Source organism: Oncorhynchus masou, unplaced genomic scaffold, assembly GCF_036934945.1.
Source record: "Oncorhynchus masou masou isolate Uvic2021 unplaced genomic scaffold, UVic_Omas_1.1 unplaced_scaffold_1529, whole genome shotgun sequence".
In the NCBI taxonomy this organism is placed as follows: Eukaryota; Metazoa; Chordata; class Actinopteri; order Salmoniformes; family Salmonidae; genus Oncorhynchus; species Oncorhynchus masou.
Genome location: NW_027005322.1, coordinates 55001 through 79916, shown reverse-complemented (window position 1 = coordinate 79916; position 24916 = coordinate 55001).

The window sequence follows — 24916 nt, the reverse complement described above, 5'->3', positions numbered from 1 at the left end:
CTCAACATAGACACTTCATATGCCCACTCACTCTGGAATGAGAAAAATATCATTTTTATTTCATTCAGCTGAATTCAATTATATTATTCCTAAAATAAAATCATATAATATAAAATCATGGCCCATCTGGTCTGCTCAATTATCAAGCCTACATCCTATGACATGGAGCATAGCCAGATAACATACAGTATCTAGTCTACTAAATGAACAAGCCTACAGTCTATAGCATAGCCAGATAACATACAGTATCTAGTCTACCAAATGAACAAGCCTACAGTCTATAGCATAGCCAGATAACATACAGTGTCTAGTCTACCAAATGAACAAGCCTACAGTCTATAGCATAGAGCACAGCCAGATAACATACAATATCTAGTCTACTAAATGAACAAGCCTACAGTCTATAGCATACCCAGATAACATACAGCGTCTAGTCTACCAAATGAACAAGCCTACAGTCTATAGCATAGAGCACAGCCAGATAACATACAATATCTAGTCTACTAAATGAACAAGCCTACAGTCTATAGCATAGCCAGATAACATACAGTATCTAGTCTACCAAATGAACAAGCCTACAGTCTATAGCATAGCCAGATAACATACAGTGTCTAGTCTACCAAATGAACAAGCCTACAGTCTATAGCATAGAGCACAGCCAGATAACATACAATATCTAGTCTACTAAATGAACAAGCCTACAGTCTATAGCATACCCAGATAACATACAGCGTCTAGTCTACCAAATGAACAAGCCTACAGTCTGTAGCACAGGGGTGGCAGGGTAGCCTAGTGGTTAGAGCGTTGGACTAGTAACCGGAAGGTTGCAAATTCAAACCCCTGAGCTGACAAGGTACAAATCTGTCGTTCTGCCCCTGAACAGGCAGTTAACCCACTGTTCCCAGGCCGTCATTGAAAATAAGAATTTGTTCTTAACTGACTTGCCTGGTTAAATAAAGGTAAAATAAAAATAAAAATATATTTAGCTAAATGAACAAGCCTACAGTCTGTTAATTTAGCAGACAGATACTGTATGTTAACTGGCTATGCTATAGACAGTTAACATACAGTATCTCGTCTGCTAATTGAACAAGCCTACAGTCTATAGCATAGCCAGATAACATACAGTATCTAGTCTGCTAAATTAACACGCCTACAGCCTTTAGCATAGCCATATAACATACAGTATCTAGTCTACTAAATGTACAAGTCTATAGCACAGCCAGATAACATACAGTATCTAGTCTACTAAATGAACAAGCCTACATTCTATAGCATAGCCAGATAACATACAGTATCTAGTCTACTAAATGAACAAGCCTACAGTCTATAGCATAGAGCATAGCCAGATAACATACAGTATCTAGTCTACTAAATGAACAAGCCTACAGTCTATAGCATAGAGCATAGCCAGATAACATACAGTATCTAGTCTACTAAATGAACAAGCCTACAGTCTATAGCATAGCCAGATAACATACAGTATCTAGTCTACCAAATGAACAAGACTACAGTCTATAGCACAGCCAGATAACATACAGTGTCTAGTCTGCTAAATGAACAAGCCTACAGTCTATAGCATAGCCAGATAACATACAGTATCTAGTCAGCTAATTGAACAAGCCTACAGTCTATAGCATAGCCAGATAACATACAGTATCTTGTCTGCTAAATGAACAAGCCTACAGTCTATAGCATAGAGCATAGCCAGATAACATACAGTATCTTGTCTACCAAATGAACAAGCCTACAGTCTATAGCATAGCCAGATAACATACAGTATCTAGTCAGCTAAATGAACAAGCCTACAGTCTATAGCATAGCCAGATAACATACAGTATCTAGTCAGCTAAATGAACAAGCCTACAGTCTATAGCATAGCCAGATAACATACAGTATCTAGTCAGCTAAATGAACAAGCCTACAGTCTATAGCATAGCCAGATAACATACAGTATCTAGTCAGCTAAATGAACAAGACTACAGTCTATAGCATAGCCAGATAACATACAGTATCTAGTCAGCTAATTGAACAAGCCTACAGTCTATAGCATAGCCAGATAACATACAGTATCTTGTCTGCTAAATTAACAAGCCTACAGTCTATAGCATAGAGAATAGCCAGATAACATACAGTAGGCGACTCATATTCTGTTAACCTGAAATACATTTTCTTCATATCATGTTGTTTTAGATCTGCCTAAAATAAATTATGGATTTATTGTGATGGTGAATATTAACTTTAGACATTTTGAATGCAGATGTTCCAAAGGTGGTCATCAGCAGTTTGTATGAGGATTGTAGAGAGTGGTTTGTATGAGGCTTGTAGACAGTGGTTTGTATGAGGCTTGTAGACAGAGGTTTGTATGAGGCTTGTAGACAGTGGTTTGTATGAGGCTTGTAGACAGTGGTTTGTATGAGGCTTGTAGACAGTGGTTTGTATGAGGCTTGTAGACAGTGGTTTGTATGAGGCTTGTACACAGTGGTTTGTATGAGGCTTGTAGATAGTGGTTTGTATGAGGCTTGTACACAGTGGTTTGTATGAGGCTTGTAGACAGTGGAGGCCTGGAGTTGCTGAATGTGAATGTGGGTCTCCTACGTCATGACAGCTCTAGGTCTGTGTCTGGATCTCCTACATCATGACAGCTCTAGGTCTGTGTCTGGGTCTCCTACATCATGACCTCCACAGCTCTAGGTCTGTGTCTGGGTCTCCAACATCATGACAGCTCTAGGTCTGTGTCTGGGTCTCCAACATCATGACAGCTCTAGGTCTGTGTCTGGGTCTCCAACATCATGACAGCTCTAGGTCTGTGTCTGGATCTCCTACATCATGACATCCACAGCTCTAGGTCTGTGTCTGGGTCTCCAACATCATGACAGCTCCAGGTCTGTGTCTGGGTCTCCAACGTCATGACAACTCTAGGTCTGTGTCTGGGTCTCCTACATCATGACAACTCTAGGTCTGTGTCTGGGTCTCCTACATCATGACAACTCTAGGTCTGTGTCTGGGTCTCCTACGTCATGACAGCTCTAGGTCTGTGTCTGGATCTCCAACGTCATGACAGCTCTAGGTCTGTGTCTGGGTCCCCTACATCATGACCTCCACAGCTCTAGGTCTGTGTCTGGGTCTCTTACATTATGACAGCTCTAGGTCTGTGTATGGGTCTCCTACATCATGACAGCTCTAGGTCTGTGTCTGGGTCTCCTACATCATGACAGCTCATGGTCTGTGTCTGGGTCTCCTACATCATGACAGCTCTAGGTCTGTGTCTGGGTCTCCTACATCATGACAGCTCTAGGTCTGTGTATGGGTCTCCTACATCATGACAGCTCTAGGTCTGTGTCTGGGTCTCCTACATCATCATCTTCCCTGCACAATCTAATCACAAATCTGTTGTTCTTTTCCCCTCCGTTCCTGGCTGCCCTCCCTCTTCCCTTCTCAGTTCAAGTTTGTTTATTATATACACATGATATACACTGTGTACAAAACATTAGGAAAACCTGTTTTTTCCATGACAGACTGACCAGGTGAATCCAGGTGAAAGCTATGATCGCTTATTGATGTCACCTAGAGCTGTGTCGGTCAGACCATTTTGTCAGCCGGTGATTGTCATGCAGACTGACAGTCTCATGGTAATTGACCCTTAATTAACATCAATTCATTTAGCATGTCCTGGATTCCACGCAGAGACTACAAGCCACTGATACAGACCTTTGGAACATCTACATTTGAAAAAGTCTAATAAATCCATGTAATATATTCTAACACCATCACAATAACTATATTATTTATTTTAGACAGGTACAAAGAAACATGGCATTAAGAAAATCTAGCCTCTTTCTGAAGAACACACTAAGAATCCAGGCTGTTTCACAACTGGCCGTGACTGGGAGTCACATAGGGCGGTGCACAATTGGCCCAGCGTCATCCAGGTTTGACCCGGGGTAGGCCTTCATTCTTAATACGAACTTGTTCTTAACTGACGTGGCTAGTTAAATAAAGGTTCAATAAAATAATAATAATAATAATAATTAGGGGTTTAATTTGGTAAGTTGAAATGTAAAAAAGATTCTTACACAAACCTTTTCATCTTTAGAGTTCCTCTGGGAACCTTTACTAATCAATGGGTTCCTATTTTAACCTTTACTAATCAATGGGTTCCTATTTTAACCTTTACTAATCAATGGGTTCCTATTTTAACCTTTACTCATCAATGGGTTCCTATTTTAACCTTTACTAATCAATGGGTTAATATTTTAACCTTTACTAATCAATGGGTTCCTATTTTAACCTTTACTAATCAATGGGTTCATATTTTAACCTTTACTAATCAATGGGTTCCTATTTTAACCTTTACTAATCAATGGGTTCCTATTTTAACCTTTACTAATCAATGGGTTCATATTTTAACCTTTACTAATCAATGGGTTCCTATTTTAACCTTTACTAATCAATGGGTTCCTATTTTAACCTTTACTAATCAATGGGTTCCTATTTTAACCTTTACTAATCAATGGGTTCCTATTTTAACCTTTACTAATCAATGGGTTCATATTTTAACCTTTACTAATCAATGGGTTCATATTTTAACCTTTACTAATCAATGGGTTCCTATTTTAACCTTTACTAATCAATGGGTTCCTATTTTAACCTTTACTAATCAATGGGTTCCTATTTTAACCTTTACTAATCAATGGGTTCCTATTTTAACCTTTACTAATCAATGGGTTCATATTTTAACCTTTACTAATCAATGGGTTCATATTTTAACCTTTACTAATCAATGGGTTCATATTTTAACCTTTACTAATCAATGGGTTCCTATTTTAACCTTTACTAATCAATGGGTTCATATTTTAACCTTAACTAATCAATGGGTTCATATTTTAACCTTTACTAATCAATGGGTTCATATTTTAACCTTTACTAATCAATGGGTTCATATTTTAACCTTTACTAATCAATGGGTTCCTATTTTAACCTTTACTAATCAATGGGTTCCTATTTTAACCTTTTCTAATCAATGGGGTCATATTTGAACCTTTCCTAATCAATGATGTCATATTTTAACCTTTACTAATCAATGGGTTCCTATTTTAACCTTTACTAATCAATGGGTTCATATTTTAACCTTTCTTATCATAAATGGTTCTTGGAAAAGGAGGAACTTCAATATGCTGGCGCCCTCTTCTTATCAATAGCGTCTGCATGACTACAACGACCCACATCAACATTGCATTCTAGAGTCTCTGAATAGCTACTACCACCCACATAAACAACCCATTCCAGGACAGACTGGTAGCTATACAACAACACTTGCTGGAAAACAGTTTCTCGAAATTTACACAACAAACTCCTGCAAAGTGGTAGTCCCTGTTCTGCATTATTTAGGGAGAAGAACGTCAAGGAATGTTTTGCTAGCTAGCTGGCTAATTTTAACAGGATCCCCACCTGCTGTATGGGGACAGGACCCCCATCTTCCAGGCCCCTGACTGGGTTTGATTTAAGTAAAAGACAACATCCTTCGATCCCGCCGGTACTGTGTTCAATACATTATTTGTGTCAATAGTCAAGGTGAAGGTACTCAGTATTAAGTGAAACTACGTTCTGTGTAATATGTTCGTCCTGTGCAGTGCAGTCAAGATGAGCCATCCAAGATGTCCACCATCAGCACAAAGGTGTGTATACAGCCTTTCAATGATAAGACCTCCTAGCTGCTGTAAGGGAACAGCCTTTCAATGATAAGACCTCCTAGCTGCTGTAAGGGGACAGCCTTTCAATGATAAGACCCCCTAGCTGCTGTAAGGGGACAGTCTTTCAATGATAAGACCCCCTAGCTGCTGTAAGGGGACAGCCTTTCAATGATAAGACCCCCTAGCTGCTGTAAGGGGACAGCCTTTCAATGATAAGACCCCCTAGCTGCTGTAAGGGGACAGCCTTTCAATGATAAGACCTCCTAGCTGCTGTAAGGGGACAGCCTTTCAATGATAAGACCCCCTAGCTGCTGTAAGGGGACAGCCTTTCAATGATAAGACCCCCTAGCTGCTGTAAGGGGACAGCCTTTCAATGATAAGACCCCCTAGCTGCTGTAAGGGGACAGCCTTTCAATGATAAGACCCCCTAGCTGCTGTAAGGGGACAGCCTTTCAATGATAAGACCGCCTAGCTGCTGTAAGGGGACAGTCTTTCAATGATAAGACCTCCTAGCTGCTGTAAGGGGACAGTCTTTCAATGATAAGACCCCCTAGCTGCTGTAAGGGAACAGTCTTTCAATGATAAGACCCCCTAGCTGCTGTAAGGGGACAGCCTTTCAATGATAAGACCCCCTAGCTGCTGTAAGGGGACAGCCTTTCAATGATAAGACCCCTAGCTGCTGTAAGGGAACAGTCTTTCAATGATAAGACCCCCTAGCTGCTGTAAGGGGACAGCCTTTCAATGATAAGACCCCCTAGCTGCTGTAAGGGGACAGCCTTTCAATGATAAGACCCCCTAGCTGCTGTAAGGGGACAGCCTTTCAATGATAAGACCCCCTAGCTGCTGTACGGGGACAGCCTTTCAATGATAAGACCCCCTAGCTGCTGTAAGGGGACAGCCTTTCAATGATAAGACCCCCTAGCTGCTGTAAGGGGACAGTCTTTCAATAATAAGACCCCCTAGCTGCTGTAAGGGGACAGCCTTTCAATGATAAGACTCCCTAGCTGCTGTAAGGGGACAGCCTTTCAATGATAAGACCCCATAGCTGCTGTAAGGGGACAGTCTTTCAATGATTAGACCCCCTAGCTGCTGTATGGGGACAGCCTTTCAATGATAAGACCCCCTAGCTGCTGTAAGGGGACAGTCTTTCAATGATAAGACCCCCTAGCTGCTGTAAGGGGACAGTCTTTCAATGATAAGACCCCTAGCTGCTGTAAGGGGACAGTCTTTCAATGATAAGACCCCCTAGCTGCTGTAAGGGGACAGTCTTTCAATGATAAGACCCCCTAGCTGCTGTAAGGGGACAGTCTTTCAATGATACGACCCCCTAGCTGCTGTAAGGGGACAGTCTTTCAATGATAAGACCCCCTAGCTGCTGTAAGGGGACAGCCTTTCAATGATAAGACCCCCTAGCTGCTGTAAGGGGACAGTCTTTCAATGATAAGACCCCCTAGCTGCTGTAAGGGGACAGCCTTTCAATGTTAAGACCCCCTAGCTGCTGTAAGGGGACAGTCTTTCAATGATAAGACCCCCTAGCTGCTGTAAGGGGACAGTCTTTCAATGATAAGACCCCCTAGCTGCTGTAAGGGGACAGTCTTTCAATGATAAGACCCCCTAGCTGCTGTAAGGGGACAGTCTTTCAATGATACGACCCCCTAGCTGATGTAAGGGGACAGTCTTTCAATGATAAGACCCCCTAGCTGCTGTAAGGGGACAGCCTTTCAATGATAAGACCCCCTAGCTGCTGTAAGGGGACAGTCTTTCAATGATAAGACCCCCTAGCTGCTGTAAGGGGACAGCCTTTCAATGTTAAGACCCCTAGCTGCTGTAAGGGGACAGCCTTTCAATGATAAGACCCCCTAGCTGCTGTAAGGGGACAGTCTTTCAATGATAAGACCTCCTAGCTGCTGTAAGGGGACAGCCTTTCAATGATAAGACCCCTAGCTGCTGTAAGGGGACAGTCTTTCAATGATAAGACCCCCTAGCTGCTGTAAGGGGACAGTCTTTCAATGATAAGACCCCTAGCTGCTGTAAGGGGACAGTCTTTCAATGATAAGACCCCCTAGCTGCTGTAAGGGGACAGTCTTTCAATGATACGACCCCCTAGCTGCTGTAAGGGGACAGTCTTTCAATGATAAGACCCCCTAGCTGCTGTAAGGGGACAGCCTTTCAATGATAAGACCCCCTAGCTGCTGTAAGGGGACAGTCTTTCAATGATAAGACCCCCTAGCTGCTGTAAGGGGACAGCCTTTCAATGTTAAGACCCCCTAGCTGCTGTAAGGGGAGAGCCTTTCAATGATAAGACCCCCTAGCTGCTGTAAGGGGACAGTCTTTCAATGATAAGACCTCCTAGCTGCTGTAAGGGGACAGCCTTTCAATGATAAGACCCCTAGCTGCTGTAAGGGGACAGTCTTTCAATGATAAGACCCCCTAGCTGCTGTAAGGGGACAGTCTTTCAATGATAAGACCACCTAGCTGCTGTAAGGGGACAGCCTTTCAATGATAAGACCCCTAGCTGCTGTAAGGGGACAGTCTTTCAATGATAAGACCCCTAGCTGTTGTAAGGGGACAGTCTTTCAATGATAAGACCCCCTAGCTGCTGTAAGGGGACAGTCTTTCAATGATAAGACCCCTAGCTGCTGTAAGGGGACAGTCTTTCAATGATAAGACCCCCTAGCTGCTGTATGGGGACAGTCTTTCAATGATAAGACCCCCTAGCTGCTGTATGGGGACAGTCTTTCAATGATAAGACCCCTAGCTGCTGTAAGGGGACAGTCTTTCAATGATAAGACCCCCTAGCTGCTGTAAGGGGACAGTCTTTCAATGATACGACCCCTAGCTGCTGTAAGGGGACAGTCTTTCAATGATAAGACCCCCTAGCTGCTGTAAGGGGACAACCTTTCAATGATAAGACCCCCTAGCTGCTGTAAGGGGACAGTCTTTCAATGATAAGACCCCCTAGCTGCTGTAAGGGGACAGCCTTTCAATGTTAAGACCCCCTAGCTGCTGTAAGGGGACAGCCTTTCAATGATAAGACCCCCTAGCTGCTGTAAGGGGACAGTCTTTCAATGATAAGACCTCCTAGCTGCTGTAAGGGGACAGCCTTTCAATGATAAGACCCCCTAGCTGCTGTAAGGGGACAGTCTTTCAATGATAAGACCCCCTAGCTGCTGTAAGGGGACAGTCTTTCAATGATAAGACCACCTAGCTGCTGTAAGGGGACAGCCTTTCAATGATAAGACCCCCTAGCTGCTGTAAGGGGACAGTCTTTCAATGATAAGACCCCCTAGCTGTTGTAAGGGGACAGTCTTTCAATGATAAGACCCCCTAGCTGCTGTAAGGGGACAGTCTTTCAATGATAAGACCCCCTAGCTGCTGTAAGGGGACAGTCTTTCAATGATAAGACCCCCTAGCTGCTGTATGGGGACAGTCTTTCAATGATAAGACCCCCTAGCTGCTGTATGGGGACAGTCTTTCAATGATAAGACCCCCTAGCTGCTGTAGGGGGACAGCCTTTCAATGATAAGACCCCCTAGCTGCTGTAAGGGGACAGTCTTTCAATGATTAGACCCCCTAGCTGCTGTAAGGGGACAGTCTTTCAATGATTAGACCCCCTAGCTGCTGTAAGGGGACAGTCTTTCAATGATAAGACCCCCTAGCTGCTGTAAGGGGACAGCCTTTCAATGATAAGACCCCCTAGCTGCTGTAAGGGGACAGTCTTTCAATGATACGACCCCCTAGCTGCTGTAAGGGAACAGCCTTTCAATGATAAGACCTCCTAGCTGCTGTAAGGGGACAGCCTTTCAATGATAAGACCCCCTAGCTGCTGTAAGGGGACAGTCTTTCAATGATAAGACCCCCTAGCTGCTGTAAGGGGACAGCCTTTCAATGATAAGACCCCCTAGCTGCTGTAAGGGGACAGCCTTTCAATGATAAGACCCCCTAGCTGCTGTACGGGGACAGCCTTTCAATGATAAGACCCCTAGCTGCTGTAAGGGGACAGCCTTTCAATGATAAGACCCCTAGCTGCTGTAAGGGGACAGTCTTTCAATGATAAGACCCCCTAGCTGTTGTAAGGGGACAGTCTTTCAATGATAAGACCCCCTAGCTGCTGTAAGGGGACAGTCTTTCAATGATAAGACCCCTAGCTGCTGTAAGGGGACAGTCTTTCAATGATAAGACCCCTAGCTGCTGTATGGGGACAGTCTTTCAATGATAAGACCCCCTAGCTGCTGTATGGGGACAGTCTTTCAATGATAAGACCCCTAGCTGCTGTAAGGGGACAGTCTTTCAATGATAAGACCCCCTAGCTGCTGTAAGGGGACAGTCTTTCAATGATACGACCCCTAGCTGCTGTAAGGGGACAGTCTTTCAATGATAAGACCCCCTAGCTGCTGTAAGGGGACAACCTTTCAATGATAAGACCCCCTAGCTGCTGTAAGGGGACAGTCTTTCAATGATAAGACCCCCTAGCTGCTGTAAGGGGACAGCCTTTCAATGTTAAGACCCCCTAGCTGCTGTAAGGGGACAGCCTTTCAATGATAAGACCCCCTAGCTGCTGTAAGGGGACAGTCTTTCAATGATAAGACCTCCTAGCTGCTGTAAGGGGACAGCCTTTCAATGATAAGACCCCCTAGCTGCTGTAAGGGGACAGTCTTTCAATGATAAGACCCCCTAGCTGCTGTAAGGGGACAGTCTTTCAATGATAAGACCACCTAGCTGCTGTAAGGGGACAGCCTTTCAATGATAAGACCCCCTAGCTGCTGTAAGGGGACAGTCTTTCAATGATAAGACCCCTAGCTGTTGTAAGGGGACAGTCTTTCAATGATAAGACCCCCTAGCTGCTGTAAGGGGACAGTCTTTCAATGATAAGACCCCTAGCTGCTGTAAGGGGACAGTCTTTCAATGATAAGACCCCCTAGCTGCTGTATGGGGACAGTCTTTCAATGATAAGACCCCCTAGCTGCTGTATGGGGACAGTCTTTCAATGATAAGACCCCCTAGCTGCTGTAGGGGGACAGCCTTTCAATGATAAGACCCCTAGCTGCTGTAAGGGGACAGTCTTTCAATGATTAGACCCCCTAGCTGCTGTAAGGGGACAGTCTTTCAATGATTAGACCCCCTAGCTGCTGTAAGGGGACAGTCTTTCAATGATAAGACCCCCTAGCTGCTGTAAGGGGACAGCCTTTCAATGATAAGACCCCTAGCTGCTGTAAGGGGACAGTCTTTCAATGATACGACCCCTAGCTGCTGTAAGGGAACAGCCTTTCAATGATAAGACCTCCTAGCTGCTGTAAGGGGACAGCCTTTCAATGATAAGACCCCCTAGCTGCTGTAAGGGGACAGTCTTTCAATGATAAGACCCCCTAGCTGCTGTAAGGGGACAGCCTTTCAATGATAAGACCCCCTAGCTGCTGTAAGGGGACAGCCTTTCAATGATAAGACCCCTAGCTGCTGTACGGGGACAGCCTTTCAATGATAAGACCCCCTAGCTGCTGTAAGGGGACAGCCTTTCAATGATAAGACCCCTAGCTGCTGTAAGGGGACAGCCTTTCAATGATAAGACCCCCTAGCTGCTGTAAGGGGACAGCCTTTCAATGATAAGACCCCCTAGCTGCTGTAAGGGGACAGCCTTTCAATGATAAGACCCCTAGCTGCTGTAAGGGGACAGCCTTTCAATGATAAGACCCCTAGCTGCTGTAAGGGGACAGTCTTTCAATGATAAGACCTCCTAGCTGCTGTAAGGGGACAGTCTTTCAATGATAAGACCCCCTAGCTGCTGTAAGGGAACAGTCTTTCAATGATAAGACCCCCTAGCTGCTGTAAGGGGACAGCCTTTCAATGATAAGACCCCTAGCTGCTGTAAGGGGACAGCCTTTCAATGATAAGACCCCCTAGCTGCTGTAAGGGGACAGCCTTTCAATGATAAGACCCCTAGCTGCTGTAAGGGGACAGTCTTTCAATGATAAGACCACCTAGCTGCTGTAAGGGGACAGCCTTTCAATGATAAGACCCCCTAGCTGCTGTAAGGGGACAGTCTTTCAATGATAAGACCCCTAGCTGTTGTAAGGGGACAGTCTTTCAATGATAAGACCCCCTAGCTGCTGTAAGGGGACAGTCTTTCAATGATAAGAACCCCTAGCTGCTGTAAGGGGACAGTCTTTCAATGATAAGACCCCTAGCTGCTGTATGGGGACAGTCTTTCAATGATAAGACCCCCTAGCTGCTGTATGGGGACAGTCTTTCAATGATAAGACCCCCTAGCTGCTGTAAGGGGACAGTCTTTCAATGATAAGACCCCTAGCTGCTGTAAGGGGACAGTCTTTCAATGATACGACCCCCTAGCTGCTGTAAGGGGACAGTCTTTCAATGATAAGACCCCTAGCTGCTGTAAGGGGACAACCTTTCAATGATAAGACCCCCTAGCTGCTGTAAGGGGACAGTCTTTCAATGATAAGACCCCTAGCTGCTGTAAGGGGACAGCCTTTCAATGTTAAGACCCCCTAGCTGCTGTAAGGGGACAGCCTTTCAATGATAAGACCCCCTAGCTGCTGTAAGGGGACAGTCTTTCAATGATAAGACCACCTAGCTGCTGTAAGGGGACAGCCTTTCAATGATAAGACCCCCTAGCTGCTGTAAGGGGACAGTCTTTCAATGATAAGACCCCCTAGCTGTTGTAAGGGGACAGTCTTTCAATGATAAGACCCCCTAGCTGCTGTAAGGGGACAGTCTTTCAATGATAAGACCCCCTAGCTGCTGTAAGGGGACAGTCTTTCAATGATAAGACCCCCTAGCTGCTGTATGGGGACAGTCTTTCAATGATAAGACCCCCTAGCTGCTGTATGGGGACAGTCTTTCAATGATAAGACCCCCTAGCTGCTGTAGGGGACAGCCTTTCAATGATAAGACCCCCTAGCTGCTGTAAGGGGACAGTCTTTCAATGATTAGACCCCCTAGCTGCTGTAAGGGGACAGTCTTTCAATGATTAGACCCCCTAGCTGCTGTAAGGGGACAGTCTTTCAATGATAAGACCCCCTAGCTGCTGTAAGGGGACAGCCTTTCAATGATAAGACCCCCTAGCTGCTGTAAGGGGACAGTCTTTCAATGATACGACCCCCTAGCTGCTGTAAGGGAACAGCCTTTCAATGATAAGACCTCCTATCTGCTGTAAGGGGACAGCCTTTCAATGATAAGACCCCCTAGCTGCTGTAAGGGGACAGTCTTTCAATGATAAGACCCCCTAGCTGCTGTAAGGGGACAGCCTTTCAATGATAAGACCCCCTAGCTGCTGTAAGGGGACAGCCTTTCAATGATAAGACCCCCTAGCTGCTGTAAGGGGACAGCCTTTCAATGATAAGACCCCTAGCTGCTGTAAGGGGACAGCCTTTCAATGATAAGACCCCTAGCTGCTGTAAGGGGACAGTCTTTCAATGATAAGACCACCTAGCTGCTGTAAGGGGACAGCCTTTCAATGATAAGACCCCCTAGCTGCTGTAAGGGGACAGTCTTTCAATGATAAGACCCCCTAGCTGTTGTAAGGGGACAGTCTTTCAATGATAAGACCCCCTAGCTGCTGTAAGGGGACAGTCTTTCAATGATAAGACCCCCTAGCTGCTGTAAGGGGACAGTCTTTCAATGATAAGACCCCCTAGCTGCTGTATGGGGACAGTCTTTCAATGATAAGACCCCCTAGCTGCTGTATGGGGACAGTCTTTCAATGATAAGACCCCCTAGCTGCTGTAAGGGGACAGTCTTTCAATGATAAGACCCCCTAGCTGCTGTAAGGGGACAGTCTTTCAATGATACGACCCCCTAGCTGCTGTAAGGGGACAGTCTTTCAATGATAAGACCCCCTAGCTGCTGTAAGGGGACAACCTTTCAATGATAAGACCCCCTAGCTGCTGTAAGGGGACAGTCTTTCAATGATAAGACCCCCTAGCTGCTGTAAGGGGACAGCCTTTCAATGTTAAGACCCCTAGCTGCTGTAAGGGGACAGCCTTTCAATGATAAGACCCCTAGCTGCTGTAAGGGGACAGTCTTTCAATGATAAGACCTCCTAGCTGCTGTAAGGGGACAGCCTTTCAATGATAAGACCCCTAGCTGCTGTAAGGGGACAGTCTTTCAATGATAAGACCCCTAGCTGCTGTAAGGGGACAGTCTTTCAATGATAAGACCACCTAGCTGCTGTAAGGGGACAGCCTTTCAATGATAAGACCCCTAGCTGCTGTAAGGGGACAGTCTTTCAATGATAAGACCCCCTAGCTGTTGTAAGGGGACAGTCTTTCAATGATAAGACCCCTAGCTGCTGTAAGGGGACAGTCTTTCAATGATAAGACCCCCTAGCTGCTGTAAGGGGACAGTCTTTCAATGATAAGACCCCCTAGCTGCTGTATGGGGACAGTCTTTCAATGATAAGACCCCCTAGCTGCTGTATGGGGACAGTCTTTCAATGATAAGACCCCCTAGCTGCTGTAGGGGGACAGCCTTTCAATGATAAGACCCCCTAGCTGCTGTAAGGGGACAGTCTTTCAATGATTAGACCCCCTAGCTGCTGTAAGGGGACAGTCTTTCAATGATTAGACCCCCTAGCTGCTGTAAGGGGACAGTCTTTCAATGATAAGACCCCCTAGCTGCTGTAAGGGGACAGCCTTTCAATGATAAGACCCCCTAGCTGCTGTAAGGGGACAGTCTTTCAATGATACGACCCCCTAGCTGCTGTAAGGGAACAGCCTTTCAATGATAAGACCTCCTAGCTGCTGTAAGGGGACAGCCTTTCAATGATAAGACCCCCTAGCTGCTGTAAGGGGACAGTCTTTCAATGATAAGACCCCCTAGCTGCTGTAAGGGGACAGCCTTTCAATGATAAGACCCCCTAGCTGCTGTAAGGGGACAGCCTTTCAATGATAAGACCCCCTAGCTGCTGTACGGGGACAGCCTTTCAATGATAAGACCCCCTAGCTGCTGTAAGGGGACAGCCTTTCAATGATAAGACCCCCTAGCTGCTGTAAGGGGACAGCCTTTCAATGATAAGACCCCCTAGCTGCTGTAAGGGGACAGCCTTTCAATGATAAGACCCCCTAGCTGCTGTAAGGGGACAGACTTTCAATGATAAGACCCCTAGCTGCTGTAAGGGGACAGCCTTTCAATGATAAGACCCCCTAGCTGCTGTAAGGGGACAGTCTTTCAATGATAAGACCTCCTAGCTGCTGTAAGGGGACAGTCTTTCAATGATAAGACCCCCTAGCTGCTGTAAGGGAACAGTCTTTCAATGATAAGACCCCCTAGCTGCTGTAAGGGGACAGCCTTTCAATGATAAGACCCCTAGCTGCTGTAAGGGGACAGCCTTTCAATGATAAGACCCCCTAGCTGCTGTAAGGGGACAGCCTTTCAATGATAAGACCCCCTAGCTGCTGTACGGGGACAGCCTTTCAATGATAAGACCCCCTAGCTGCTGTACGGGGACAGCCTTTCAATGATAAGACCCCCTAGCTGCTGTAAGGGGACAGTCTTTCAATGATAAGACCCCCTAGCTGCTGTAAGGGGACAGCCTTTCAATGATAAGACCCCCTAGCTGCTGTAAGGGGACAGTCTTTCAATGATAAGACCCCCTAGCTGCTGTAAGGGGACAGTCTTTCAATGATAAGACCCCCTAGCTGCTGTAAGGGGACAGTCTTTCAATGATAAGACCCCCTAGCTGCTGTAAGGGGACAGTCTTTCAATGATAAGACCCCTAGCTGCTGTAAGGGGACAGTCTTTCAATGATACGACCCCCTAGCTGCTGTAAGGGGACAGTCTTTCAATGATAAGACCCCCTAGCTGCTGTAAGGGGACAGCCTTTCAATGATAAGACCCCCTAGCTGCTGTAAGGGGACAGTCTTTCAATGATAAGACCCCCTAGCTGCTGTAAGGGGACAGCCTTTCAATGTTAAGACCCCCTAGCTGCTGTAAGGGGACAGCCTTTCAATGATAAGACCCCCTAGCTGCTGTAAGGGGACAGTCTTTCAATGATAAGACCTCCTAGCTGCTGTAAGGGGACAGCCTTTCAATGATAAGACCCCCTAGCTGCTGTAAGGGGACAGTCTTTCAATGATAAGACCCCCTAGCTGCTGTAAGGGGACAGTCTTTCAATGATAAGACCACCTAGCTGCTGTAAGGGGACAGCCTTTCAATGATAAGACCCCCTAGCTGCTGTAAGGGGACAGTCTTTCAATGATAAGACCCCCTAGCTGTTGTAAGGGGACAGCCTTTCAATGATAAGACCCCCTAGCTGCTGTAAGGGGACAGCCTTTCAATGATAAGACCCCCTAGCTGCTGTAAGGGGACAGCCTTTCAATGATAAGACCCCCTAGCTGCTGTAAGGGGACAGTCTTTCAATGATAAGACCCCCTAGCTGCTGTAAGGGGACAGTCTTTCAATGATAAGACCCCCTAGCTGCTGTATGGGGACAGTCTTTCAATGATAAGACCCCCTAGCTGCTGTATGGGGACAGTCTTTCAATTATAAGACCCCCTAGCTGCTGTAGGGGGACAGCCTTTCAATGATAAGACCCCCTAGCTGCTGTAAGGGGACAGTCTTTCAATGATTAGACCCCCTAGCTGCTGTAAGGGGACAGTCTTTCAATGATTAGACCCCCTAGCTGCTGTAAGGGGACAGTCTTTCAATGATAAGACCCCCTAGCTGCTGTAAGGGGACAGCCTTTCAATGATAAGACCCCCTAGCTGCTGTAAGGGGACAGTCTTTCAATGATACGACCCCCTAGCTGCTGTAAGGAGACAGTCTTTCAATGATAAGACCCCCTAGCTGCTGTAAGGGGACAGTCTTTCAATGATAAGACGCCCTAGCTGTTGTAAGGGGACAGCCTTTCAATGATAAGACCCCCTAGCTGCTGTAAGGGGACAGTCTTTCAATGATAAGACCCCCTAGCTGCTGTAAGGGGACAGCCTTTCAATGATAAGACCCCCTAGCTGCTGTACGGGGACAGTCTTTCAATGATAACACCCCCTAGCTGCTGTAAGGGGACAGTCTTTCAATGATAAGACCCCCTAGCTGCTGTAAGGGGACAGCCTTTCAATGATAAGACCCCCTAGCTGCTGTAGGGGGACAGTCTTTCAATGATAAGACCCCCTAGCTGCTGTAGTGGGACAGTCTTTCAATGATAAGACCCCCTAGCTGCTGTAAGGGGACAGCCTTTCAATGATAAGACCCCCTAGCTGCTGTCCATTAGACTACATGATGTGATCCCCTCCATTAGACTACATGATGTGATCCCCTCCATTAGACTACATGATGTGATCCCCTCCATTAGACGACATGAGGTGATTCCCTCCATTAGACTACATGATGTGATCCCCTCCATTAGACTACATGATGTGATCCCCTCCATTAGACTACATGAGGTGATCCCCTCCATTAGACTACATGATGTGATCCCCTCCATTCGACTACATGATGTGATCCCCTCCATTAGACTACATGATGTGATCCCCCCATGGGACTACATGATGTGATCCCCTCCATTAGACTACATGATGTGATCCCCTCCATTAGACTACATGATGTGATCCCCTCCATCAGACTACATGATGTGATCCCCTCCATTAGACTACATGATGTGATCCCCTCCATTAGACTACATGATGTGATTCCCTCCATTAGACTACATGATGTGATCCCCTCCATTGGACTACATGATGTGATCCCCTCCATTAGACGACATGATGTGATTCCCTCCATTAGACTACATGATGTGATCCCCTCCATTAGACTACATGATGTGATCCCCTCCATCAGACTACATGATGTGATCCCCTCCATTAGACTACATGATGTGAATTCCCTGCTGACCTTGGTGATCAGGAGAACTACATCCCCCACCAACCCACTGGGTCACTCAGGTCTTCCACTGCTGGTTATCTCATCGTCTCCAACCCTAACCTTCACCTCTCCAGGGCAGGCCCCAGCCTATGGAACTCCCTGCCTCCATCTGCAGTTGGCAACCAATTCATATGGAAATGGTTTAAACTTCAAATGTGAACTTTGACCATCACATACTTTGCTGTCATAACTCATTTGCCAATGCTATATTTTTAATAATATATTTTTTACCCCCATTTTCTCCAATTGGTAGTTAGTCTTGTCCTAATTCCCATATGGACTCGGTAGAGGCGACTGTCGAGAGCCATGCATCCTCCGAAACACAACCAGAGTGTGATGCGGTCTGCCGACTGCATCACAGTGGGTACACCGCCTGCCCTCCAGGACACCTACAGCACCCAATGTCACAGGAAGACCAATAAGATCATTACCACCCGAGCCACTACCTGTTCACCCCGCTACCATACAGAAGGTGAGGTCAGTACAGGTGCATCAAAACTGGGACCGAGAGATGGAAAAATAACTTCGTGTCAAGGCCATTAAACTGTTAAACAGACATCACTAGTCGGCCACCACCTGGTTACTCAACCCTGCACCTTAGAGGCTGCTGCCCTCTGTACATAGACATGGAATCCCTGGTTACTCAACCCTGCACCTTAGAGGCTGCTGTCCTCTGTACATAGACATGGAATCCCTGGTTACTCAACCCTGCACCTTAGAGGCTGCTGTCCTCTGTACATAGACATGGAATCACTGGTTACTCAACCCTGCACCTTAGAGGCTGCTGTCCTCTGTACATAGACATGGAATCCCTGGTTACTCAACCCTGCACCTTAGAGGCTGCTGTCCTCTGTACATAGACATGGAATCCCTGGTTAATCAACCCTGCACCTTAGAGGCTGCTGTCCTCTGTACATAGACATGGAATCACTGGTTACGCAACCCTGCACCTTAGAGGCTGCTGTCCTCTGTACATAGACATGGAATCCCTGGTTACGCAACCCTGCACCTTAGAGACTGCTGCCCTCTGTACTGTACATAGACATGGAATCCCTGGTTACTCAACCCTGCACCTTAGAAGCTGCTGTCCTCTGTACATAGACATGGAATCCCTGGTTACGCAACCCTGCACCTTAGAGACTGCTGCCCTCTGTACTAAACATAGACATGGAATCCCTGGGTTTTTAATAGTGGAGGACAACTCACTTTAATGAAATCTCTGTCTCTGTCTGTCTCCCCGATCTGTTCATCTCTCTCTCTTTATCTACTCAAGAAACATTGGTTTGTTGGTGTGTGTGTGTGTGTGTGTGTGTGTGTGTGTGTGTGTGTGTGTGTGTGTGTGTGTGTGTGTGTGTGTGTGTGTGTGTGTGTGTGTGTGTGTGTGTGTGTGTGTGTGTGTGTGTATGGTGTGTCATTGAAAGAATTGTTTTAAACCTGTCTAACCTTTAACCTTTTAAAAGGAGTCCTCAGGGGGGTCATCCTAGGATATCCGGGGATGGAATGTCCAGTGTATATCTCAGTCAATAAAAAAGGGGGTTATGATATTCTTTAAGATGGACCCATTTTAATGCTGACCTAAAGAGATCAATTTGACCCCATAAAAGAGTGGGATGTCTCAGTCCACCACTAAAACAGAGGACCAGAAGACACCCATCTAAAGAGACTCCTAGAGATGTCTCAGCCCACCACTAAAACAGAGGATCAGAAGACACACATCTATAGAGACTCCTAGAGATGTCTCAGTTCACCACTAAAACAGAGGACTAGAAGACCTGAAGACACATCTAAAGAGACTCCTAGAGATGTCTCAGTCCACCATCTAAAGACACACATCTAAAGACTCCTAGAGATGTCTCAGTCCACCACTAAAACAGAGGACCAGAAGACCTGAGGACACATCTAAAGAGACTCCTAGAGATGTCTCAGTCCACCACTAAAACAGAGGACCAGAAGACCTGAGGACACATCTAAAGAGACTCCTAGAGATGTCTCAGTCCACCACTAAAACCAGAGGACCAGAAGACCTGAAGACACATCTATAGAGACTCCTAGAGATGTCTCAGTCCACCACTAAAACAGAGGACCAGAAGACCTGAAGACACATCTATAGAGACTCCTAGAGATGTCTCAGTCCACCACTAAAACAGAGGACCAGAAGACCTGAAGACACATCTAAAGAGACTCCTAGAGATGTCTCAGTCCACCACTAAAACAGAGGACCAGAAGACCTGAGGACACATCTAATGAGACTCCTAGGGATGTCATGGGGTAATTTGAAGGTGAGTTGAATTTCCCATATCATGAAGGTTTTTATCTATGCATATTTATATTTTTTTTTATGTTGTACATTATAAACTTGTGTTTTTAATAATGTATTATAGCAAATGATATAGTATATATTGGATGAGATGTTGTGTTATTGATAATTATTAAAATTTCTTACACAAGAATGGACTCAATCCACATATGTATTTATCCGACTGTTTTAACCAAACAAACGTCAGTTTTATGTCTCAAAGTGACTCAGAACGATGCAAAGGCTCTAATCAAGAGAGAACGACTGGCTCCACCTAGTGGATGTTCACAGTTATAGAAAACAAACTTTACAGTGTACCTGAACGATGGGGGGGGGGCTCTGTATCTGTAATGACTTCCAATTTATTAGAAGTATTTTTGAAGTGTTTAACAATGTTCAAATATTTGGTTTCTGCAGATTTTTTTTAGATTGAATGACATATAATTTTCAGGTAACTTTTATTTTTACTGTATTGTATTTTATGTAAATTATCTGCATTTTTAAGTAAAAAATGTACACTATAATATTATGTCAATCTATAAAGGTTAGCCTACATTTACAAAGGAGCTACCTGAAGTAATGGATGTGGATCAAGAACCAACACCCCCAACAGAAGTGATTGTTATAGATAAAGAACCAACACCCCAACAGAAGTGATTGTTATAGAGGGAAAAGAACCAACACCCCCAACAGAAGTGATTGTTATAGATACAGAACCAACACCCCAACAGAAGTGATTGTTATAGACGATAAAGAACCAACACCCCAACAGAAGTGATTGTTATAGATAAAGAACCAACATCCCAACAGAAGTGATTGTTATAGAGGATAAAGAACCAACATCCCAACAGAAGTGATTGTTATAGATAAAGAACCAACACCCCAACAGAAGTGATTGTTATAGATAAAGAACCAACACCCCAACAGAAGTGATTGTTATAGATAAAGAACCAACATCCCAACAGAAGTGATTGTTATAGAGGGTAAAGAACCAACACCCCAACAGAAGTGATTGTTATAGAGGATAAAGAACCAACACCCCAACAGAAGTGATTGTAATAGATAAAGAACCAACATCCCAACAGAAGTGATTGTTATAGAGGATAAAGAACCAACACCCCAACAGAAGTGATTGTTATAGAGGATAAAGAACCAACACCCCAACAGAAGTGATTGTTATAGAGGATAAAGAACCAACATCCCAACAGAAGTGATTGTTATAGAGGGTAAAGAACCAACACCCCAACAGAAGTGATTGTAATAGATAAAGAACCAACACCCCAACAGAAGTGATTGTAATAGAGGGTAAAGAACCAACATCCCAACAGAAGTGATTGTAATAGATAAAGAACCAACACCCCAACAGAAGTGATTGTAATAGAGGGTAAAGAACCAACATCCCAACAGAAGTGATTGTAATAGAGGGTAAAGAACCAACATCCCAACAGAAGTGATTGTAATAGATAAAGAACCAACATCCCAACAGAAGTGATTGTAATAGAGGGTAAAGAACCAACACCCCAACAGAAGTGATTGTAATAGATAAAGAACAAACACCCCAACAGAAGTGATTGTAATAGAGGGTAAAGAACCAACACCCCAACAGAAGTGATTGTTATAGAGGGTAAAGAACCAACACCCCAACAGAAGTGATTGTTACAGAGGGTAAAGAACCAACACCCCAACAGAAGTGATTGTAATAGATAAAGAACAAACATCCCAACAGAAGTGATTGTTGTAGAGGATAAAGAACCAACACCCCAACAGAAGTGATTGTTATAGAGGGTAAAGAACCAACACCCCAACAGAAGTGATTGTAATAGAGGGTAAAGAACCAACACCCCAACAGAAGTGATTGTAATAGAGGGTAAAGAACCAACACCCCAACAGAAGTGATTGTAATAGATGGGAAAGAACCAACATGAATGGAGAAGTGATTGTTATAGATAAAGAACCAACATTATTATAGTGATTGTTTTAAAGACTATGTTAAAAACAATTTAAATGTTTTAATAAAATTGAACCAACACCCCAACAGAAGTGATTGCAGGGATCAAAGAATCCAAGAAGAGGAAACAGAAGAAATTGTTATGACTCTGGGAAAACAGTTTTAGTCAACAAGCCCCCAACAGAAAGAAGTGATTGTTATAGAGAGATAAAAACCAACAGTGAACAGAAGTGATTGTAATATATTATAAATTATAAAACATCCCAATAATTATATTGTTATAGATATAAATGAACCATGTACACCCCAACAGAAGTATTTTTATATATATTTTTGACTCATCCAAGCATGGCAGACCCACTACAACAAGAGGAAGAGGAGGAGTAGATAAGTAAAGAACCAACACCCCAACTGATTAATGATTGAACAGGTTTATACATTCAATGATGATGATGTCAATGATGTTGGTGATAAAGATGATGTGATGATCTATGATGAACATGATGTGATTGATAATATGATGACGAAGAATGAACATGAATGGAGTTGATGAGGATGATGTTTTTAGGTATGATGAGGATAATGTATTATTATATGATTATTACTTTTGAAATGATATGTTAAAAACAATTTTTAATGTTTTAATAAAATTGTTTGAGATGATGACAGTGCCTGATGAGGATCAAGCAGATGTGATATCCAAGAAGATGAGAATGGGAAGAAATGATATGTTGATTCCATGACTCTGAGGAAAATGTGTTGTTTTAGTCAACAAGCAACAGAAATGTTCCCTAAAGTTGATGAACATGTGATGAAAAAGGATGATGTGAGTTATGAGGATGATATTGATACGATATATTGATAAGGATGATGTGTTAAATGATGAGGATGATTTTGATGAGGATGATGAGGATGATGTGTTGATACATGATTTTATAATTGATGTGTTGATGTATGATGAGGATGATGTGTTTATTTATGATGAGGATGATGTGTTGATACAGGATGATGTTTATATGATGAAGATGATGTGTTGAGTTTTGATGAAGATGATGTGATGATCTATGATGAGGATGATGTGAAGATGAGGATGATGTGTTGAGATATGATGAGGATGATGTGTTGATATACTGATGAGGATGATGTGAATGAGGTGATTATTACATTCATGATGATGATGAATGATGTTGAGATGATAAAGATGATGTGATGATCTATGATGAGAGATGATGTGTTGATGAGGATGATGTGTTGAGGTATGATGAGGATGATGTGTTGATGAGGATGATGATGTGTTGAGGTATGATGAGGATGATGTGTTGATGAGGATGATGTGTTGAGGGATATGATGAGGATGATGTGATTGATGAGGATGATGTGTTGATGAGGATGATGATGAGGATGATGTGTTGATGAGGATGATGATGTTTGAGATATGATGAGGATGATGTGTTGATATGATGAGGATGATGTGTTGAGGGATGATGAGATGATGTGTTGATGAGGATGATGTGTTGAGGTATGATGAGGATGATGTGTTGATGAGGATGATGAATGATGTGTTGATGAGGATGATGTGTTGAGATATGATGAGGATGATGTGTTGATGATGAGATGATGTGTTGAGGTATGATGAGGATGATGTGTTGATGAGGATGATGTGTTGAGATGAGGATGATATGAGATGATGATGTGTTGAGGTATTATGAGGATGATGTGTTGATGAGGATGATGTGTTGATGAGGATGATGTGTTGATGAGGATGATGTGTTGATGTATGATGAGGATGATGTGTTGAGTATGATGAGGATGATGTGTTGAGGTGAGGATGATGTGTTGATGAGGATGATGTGTTGATGAGGATGATGTGTTGAGGTATGATGAGGATGATGTGTGATGTTTGATGAGGATGATGATGTTGATGATGTGTTGATGAGGATGATGTGTTGAGGTATGATGAGGATGATGTGTTGATGTATTGAGGATGATATGTTGATGATGAGGATGATGTGTTGAGGTATGATGAGGATGATGTGTTGATGAGGATGATGTGTTGATGAGGATGATGTGTTGAGGTATGATGAGGATGATGTGTTGATGAGGATGATGTGTTGATGAGGATGATGTGTTGATGAGGATGATGTGTTGATGAGGATGATGTGTTGAGGTATGATGAGGATGATGTGTTGAGGTTGATGTGTTGATGAGGATGATGTGTTGATGAGGATGATGTGTTGAGGTATGATGAGGATGATGTGTTGATGAGGATGATGTGTTGATGAGGATGATGTGTTGATGAGGATGATGTGTTGATGAGGATGATGTGTTGAGGTATGATGAGGATGATGTGTTGATGAGGATGATGTGTTGATGAGGATGATGATGAGGATGATGTGTTGATGAGGATGATGTGTTGAGGTATGATGAGGATGATGTGTTGATGAGGATGATGTGTTGATGAGGATGATGTGTTGATGAGGATGATGTGTTGAGTTATGATGAGGATGATGTGTTGATGAGGATTATGTGTTGAGTTATGATGAGGATGATGTGTTGATGAGGATGATGTGTTTAATTATGATGAGGATGATGTGTTGATGAGGATGATGTGTTGAGTTATGATGAGGATGATGTGATGATGAGGATGATGTGTTGAGGTATGATGAGGATGATGTGTTGAATTATGATGAGGATGATGTGTTGATGAGGATGATGTGTTGAGTTGATGTGTTGATGAGGATGATGTGTTGAGAGGATGATGAGGATGATGTGTTGATGAGGATGATGTGTTGATGAGATGATGATGAGATGATGTGATGAGGATGATGTGATGATGAGGATGATGTGTTGAGATATGATGAGGATGATGTGTTGAGGTATGATGAGGATGATGTGTTGAGTTATGATGAGGATGATGTGTTGATGAGGATGATGTGTTGAGGTATGATGAGGATGATGTGTTGATGAGGATGATGTGTTGAGATATGATGAAGATGATGTGTTGAGTTTTGATGAAGATGATGTGATGATCTATGATGAGGATGATGTGTTGATGAGGATGATGTGTTGAGATATGATGAGGATGATGTGTTGATGTATGATGAG